The following is a 7,500-nucleotide window of genomic DNA, read 5'->3' as shown; positions in this document are numbered from 1 at the left end:
AATCTCAAGGGCGTGCTTTCCGGGTAAGGCGCATGGAACAAAATCCTGTTTTCCTTGCAGCAGGATGAGCGGTTTAAACCCTCTGCTTATGCTGGAATTTGAAGTGCCTGGGAGTTGAGGTGGCCTGCCTTCCATCAGAGGTTGAGAAAGACCTGGGTACGGCACAATCCATTGGGTGGTTACACCTACTTAACTGGTCCGGGACCGCAGCAATGGGTCACCACCTCCAGGTGTACCATACAATCTCAAGTCGAACTTCAGCCCCGTAAGTTGATGGTGACACCTTGAATGAGCGTTAATTATGGCATTTGAGACTAGAATCATCTGTTTGGCTTCTTGTCTCTTATTGCGGTATACGCTCCTAACCGATGTCATCTAAAATTGAATTGAAAGAGTCCGTTTCTTAAATGCACTGCATCTGTGGCATGACGTTGGCCCCCCGCTAGATATTCACATTGGTTCCTGGGCGACGTTCAATGCTGTATCCCGGCTGTGAACCGAATCTGGCTACGATGTGTTTCCCCTGTCGGCCCCCATGGCTCGGAGCTGAATCCCAAGCAGTGAGAATAGCCTCCTTCTCCAGGACTTTGTGCCTAGATCCCCATAAAACTGCAATGATCCTCTGGCTCCTGTAACCAATCGCTCCAACCCCCAATCGCTGGACTTGGTACAAAGTCCCGATAGCAAACTCAGGGCTATGGCACGACCTAGCTCTTTTTTCCCCCTATGGACAGAGCCCTGGCAATCACGTTGTCCTCCGTGCCTAGGAACAACCCTTGGTGGGACGACCTGGGAATCATGTCCTTTTGGTGGGGCAAAGCCGTCGACGAGACCTGTCCCGCACGGATTGGAATTGGGCCGTTGTGGCCCTGCCTGGAGACCCTTCGTAATCGAGGGATCCTCGTGGCTGGAAAGCGAAGGATGGGATGCAGCCATGCCGCCCCCGTCGGCGTTTAGCCCCTTGGATGATGATGATGATGTTTGAGTATAATATGTTGGTGTATACACACACCCCACCACACACCATACACACACCGACACAAACAACACATATAATATATATTGGTGTTTGTTTTGTGTACATAATTAACATATATAAATTCTAGAGCCATTATTATGGTATATATATATATCTATTATATATATTATATATTATATATAATATATATAATATATATATATATATATATATATACAATATATCTGTGTTATCCGTGTGGGGTGTGTGTGTGTGTATAATATATATTATATATTACTATAATATATAATATATATAACTAATTAATAATATTATATATATATAATATAAATAAGATATATATAGTTTACATATTATAACACATTATATGCAATATATTTAATATTATAATATTATTATTTTTGTTTATTAGTATATATATATAATATATATATAATATATATAAAAATGAAACGTACCACACACACATAGAAACACACATACCACATACACACACGACACTATATATGTATGTATACTATCATATCTGGATAGGATTTGATAGATCATAGCTAAATAGCTATGTGTTTGTGTGGTGTGTTGTGTGTGTGGTTTTTGTTTGTGTTTATGCTTAGTGGTTGTTGTGTGGTGTGTAAAATGTATATATAACATACAGGTTTATATATAGATATAATATTAGATCTATTATATATATCTATATATCATTATATATATATTATCATTGTCATATACAATTAATCTAACCTCCATACTTTGTATGTCTATCATCTGTATATACTATATATATATTCTATATATCTCTTATCTCTATATATATTATTTTCTTATTAATTCTAAGACACTTGTTTACATACTTACACACACACAACACACACCACACCCCCACACCCACACACACCCACCACACACACACCCACTCCCCAGACCCACCCCATACACCACCACACACATACACCATAACACCCCGTAGAGACCACACACCATACAACAACGAACCACACAACCCCATACACACCCTACCCACCCCACAACCGACACCCCCAATCACACACACCAACCACACACACAACACCCACACACACCCATATATATATATATAATTATATATTATTCTATATATAGATATCTCCTCTAGTATATATCTATATATATAATGTTAGATATATATTTTGTATATATTTTATATTATTATTACTATTATTTATTCTGTGGTGTGTGCGTGTGTGTGTGTATTGTGGGTGTATGTAATGTGTGTGTGTGTGTGGTGTGTGCGTGTGTGTTGGTTGTGGTGTGTGGTGTTTGGTGTGTGTGTAAATGGGTAATGGTTTGTGTGTGTGGGGTGTGTGGGGTGTGTTTGTGGTGGGTGGTGTGTGTGTGGTGTGGTGTGTGTGTTTTTTGCGGCTCTTATTATGTGTTTTTTGGGTGAATTTTTGTTTTTGTGTTTGTGTGTGTGTTGGTGTTTTTTGTGTGTGGGTTGTTGGTGTGTGGGTCATGTGATTATTTTTTCTGTATGTCTATAATAAATAACTATATATATTATCGATATATATTATCACATTCATATATATCTATAAATGTATATATATATATCATAGTATCTATCTCTATTTATATTATATATTTTATATCTATATAATTCTATATGTTTTATACCTATATATATATATGATATATATCTTATAGATGTATTATATCAATAATTATTCGCCAGATATCTATACAGTATAAATATATAATCTATTATATATATCATGTTGTGTGTGTGTGTGTGGTGTATATATCAAAACACATATACACACCAAGAAACCACACCACACAAACACACAACACATACACACCACCACACCACACACACCCACACGACACCTACACGCTCACCACACAAACGCAAACAAATACCATACACACACATATATATATATATATAATATATATATATATATATATATATAATATATAGAATCTAATATATATATTGATAAAGAAAATAAATAATATTGTAATATACATAATATATACATAATATATTCATATATATTCGAATATATGTTTATATGTCTATCTATATATTACATATATATATATTATATGTATATATATTATATGTGAATATATATATATATATATTAATAATAATATATATATATATCCTGTGTGGTGTGTGTGTGGTGTTGTGGTGTGTTTGTGTGTGTGGTGTGTGTGGTGTGGGTTGTGTGTGGTTTTGGTTGTTGTGTGTGTGTGGTTTGGTGTGGGGGTGTGTGTGTGTATCAATATCTATTTATCCCTTATAAATATATAATAGATATAATATATATATATCAATATATATACTATATATATATATATTATCATATATGATATTATGTATAGATTATATATATAATTATAGTATATATAATATATTATATCTATATATAATTATATATATAATATATATATATAGTTGTGTGTATGGTGTTTGTGTCTGGTGGTGTGCGTTGATATAACATACAATATTTTTCAAACACACAGATGTCTGTATAATAAATAGAAAATACGATAAGGTAGTCGATAGGAGTAGTAATACATGTGTGGTAGTTTATATCTTATCTCTATATTTATACTCCCTCTATCTATCTATCTATCTATCTATCATGTACCTATATCTATTAATGATTCTATCTATACATCTATATACTTATGCCATATATTATAGATATATATATATATTATTATAATATATATATATATATATAAATTATCTAAGTATATATATATATATTATATATTATATATAATATATATATTTATAATATTTTTTTCCATAGTTATGTACTGTTTTATCTAGATTCATATATATATATATATAATTATTTATAATATATTATATTATTATATATATATATATTTTATATATATTGATATATATATATATAATCTATATTAATATATATAGATATGTAATATTTATATACATATTTTATATATACCATATCTATTACCGTATATGCCCCTCACAACAGCAAAAATAATAACAATAATACGTATATATAATATATATATACTATTATATATATATATCATATATATAAGTATGCTACTATATATGTACTATATAATATAGATTATATAGATCATGTATATATATCTAATCTATATTATTCTAATATATATTTATAATATACTCTATTATTTATTATATCTTAATATTTATAATTATATAATATGATATATTATATATTATATATATTATATATATTTATAAATAATGTAACATATTATTCGAATACATATCCGAGCCCGAATATCATATTTTGTAATATATCACATACACCACACACACACGCAGAACAAACTCCGCCCACACACCCACACCATCCACACACACACACACACCACACCCACACCCACATTTATATATATATATATATATATATATAATATAATTATATTATATATAATATATCTATAATATCTATAATATATTAGGTTATACGTTACGTTTGCAAAAATCAGGAATAACCTTAGGTTTTAGGTGTCATCTATTTTTGGTTATGTTTTAGATAATGTTTTTAGGATTAGGTTTAGGATTAGCTTAGATATGTTTAGGTAAGGTTTAGGATAGGTTTTGGGTAGGTTTAGGTTAGGTGTTTGGTGTGGTTTTGGGTTAGGTTTTTGGGTTTAGTGTTTTTTAGGTTAGGTTTTTGGGTTGGTTTGGGTTTAGGTTTGGGTTTTAGGTTTAGGGTTAGGTTTTGTTTGGTTTTAAGGTTTTTGGGTTTAGGTTTTTGGGTTTCGGTTTTATTTTTATTTTAAGGTGTAGTTTTGGCTTGGTTTGGCTTCGGTTTGATGATTTGGGTTATGGTTTCGGTTAGGTTTCGGTTAGATTTGGGTTAGTTTTTCGGTTAATTGTTGGTTTAGGTTCTAGTTGATGTTGGGGTTAGGTTTGTTGTTTAGGTGTTTAGGTTTAGGTTTCCGGTTAGGTTCGGGTTCGGTTTTTAGTTAGGTTTTGGGGTTTAAGGTTTAGGTTAGGCCTTGGGTTTATTTTGGGTTAGGTTTGTAAGTGTTTCGGTTTAGGTTTTTGTGGGTTTAGGCTTTTTGGTTTGGGTTTTAGGTTAGAGTTTGGTGTTTTAGGTTTTGGTTTTAAGTTTAAGGTATTAGGTTATCGTTTTAGGTTTTGGGTTTTGGGTTTTGTTTCGTTTTGGGGTTAGATTTAGCTTAGGTTTGGTTTAGATTTAGGTTTTTAGGTTAGTTTTGGGTTAGTTTTGGGTTAGGTTTTTTGGTTAGGTTTGGGTTAGGTTTGGGTTAATTTTTGGGTTAGGTTTGGGTTAGGTTTGTGGGCTTAAGGTCCCAGATCACGGAAGGTTACGTGGTTAGGCAATACGTTGCACTCTACAGTTCAGCACTGGTAGCATTACGTACTTTACGTTACATTGATATTCTCAGTTTAGATTAGTGGGCACGGGTTCACACTGGATTAGCACAGTAGGATAGTACGATTGGTTTATTTTGCTTATTTATATAGTTTGGTATATTTGGGTAGGTTTATGTTAGTTTTGGGTAGATTAGGTTATATTTGTTATATTAGTATTTTATTAGTTTAGTTAGGTTTTATTGTTAGTTAGATGGTATATTAGGTTTCTTAGATTTAGGTTATATTTGGTTTATTGGGTATTTAGGTTAGATTTGTTAGGTATTGGTTAGTTTCGTTAGGCTTTAGCTTAGGTTTGGTTAGTTTTATTATTAATTTAGTTTTATTAGGTTTGGGTTAGTATATATAACATTTATATATATATATATAATATATATATATATATATATATATATATATATATATATATATATATATATTGTTTATAGTATTGTATTGTCGTTTGTTGTGTATGTGTGTATTGTGTTATATATGTGTGTTGTGTGTATATGTGTGTTGTGTGTTGTCTTATACATTAAAATGAATATATATATATATATATATATATATATATATATATAATATAATATTTTATATATATATATATATAGTATATATATATATATATATGTATATATATATATATTTTTATATATATATTATATATATATAATATATATACATATATATATAATATATATATATCATACTTATATTTGGTACATCATCATTATCTCATTATTAATTATTATCATCAGTATTGCACTTATTGGCATTATTATTGCAATTATTGCAGTTATGATATATATTTTTGGAACTATGCTAATAATAACAACAATAATAATAGTAATAACAATAATAATAACAAAATAACGATTTTATAATAATTATTTATATCATTGTTTTAATTAATATCGTTATTACTATAATTATTACTGTTATGATAATTATTTTTGCAATTATACTACCAGTAAAAATAATAATAATGATAAAAATAACAATAGTAATATTAATAACAATATTATAACGATTGGTATTATCATTATATACTTATTATTATCATTATCATTATTAATACAGTTATAATATATTTTTTGGCAATAATACTAATAATTTAAGTAATAATAATTAATAAATAATAATAATAATAAAATAATAATAAAAAAATAATGATAATAATAATAAAATGATAATATTAATGATTTAAAAATCATCAATGTTATCAAAATTCTCTTTATTCTCAATTTTATCATCATTATTGTCGTGATTAATACAATTCTGGTAATTATTATCATTGTTACACTAAAAATTGCCAAACTCATCAAATAGATCGAAAAAACGTCATTTTTTGCGTATACTCTCAAAAGGCTGTATTTCGCTAGATTTTGCCGCTTTTTCGACTTTTGGGAATTATTTTCATTTACCTTTTCTATATTATATATGGACACAATTCCTCTTATTATCATCATTATCATCATTATCATCATCATCATTATCATCATTATTGCAATTATTATCATCATTATTACAATTATTATCATCATTGTTGCCCTTTTTATCATTATTATTGCAATAATTGCAGTTAAAATATATATTTTTGCAACTATACTAATAACAACAACAATAATAATAGTAATAACAATAATAATAACAATAATAACGAGTTTATAATAATAATTTATATCATTATTATAATTAATATCGTTATTACTGTAATTATTACTGTTATAATAATTAATTTTGCAATTATACTACCAGTAAAAATAATAATAATGATAAAAATAACAATAATAATATTAATAACAATATTATAACGAATACTATTATTATTATTATACTTATTATTATTATTATTGTTATTATTACAGTTATAACACATTTTTTTAGCAATAATACTAATAATTAAAGAAAAAATAATGATAATAATAATAATAATAATAATAATAATAGTATTGATAATAATAATAATAATAATAATAATAATAATAATAATAATAATCATCATAATAATAATCATCATAAATGTATAAATTCTATTATTCATTTTTAATTAATGCATATAATACAATTTGGGAATAATATATGTATAATTACATTATCAAATATCACTTTATCTCACAAATGATTACATTTT

At 27.9% G+C, this 7,500-nt stretch overlaps 1 protein-coding gene across 1 annotated transcript in view; it reads right to left on the bottom strand.

Moving 5' to 3' along the window:
* LOC119577078 (basic salivary proline-rich protein 2-like) overlaps window positions 1-7,500 on the bottom strand; it is a 93,539-nt gene that overhangs the window by 45,979 nt on the left and 40,060 nt on the right.

This window comes from Penaeus monodon, chromosome 9, assembly GCF_015228065.2.
Source record: "Penaeus monodon isolate SGIC_2016 chromosome 9, NSTDA_Pmon_1, whole genome shotgun sequence".
In the NCBI taxonomy this organism is placed as follows: domain Eukaryota; kingdom Metazoa; phylum Arthropoda; class Malacostraca; order Decapoda; family Penaeidae; genus Penaeus; species Penaeus monodon.
Note: the sequence above shows the minus strand (reverse complement) of the source record. Positions and strands in the feature narration are given on the sequence as shown.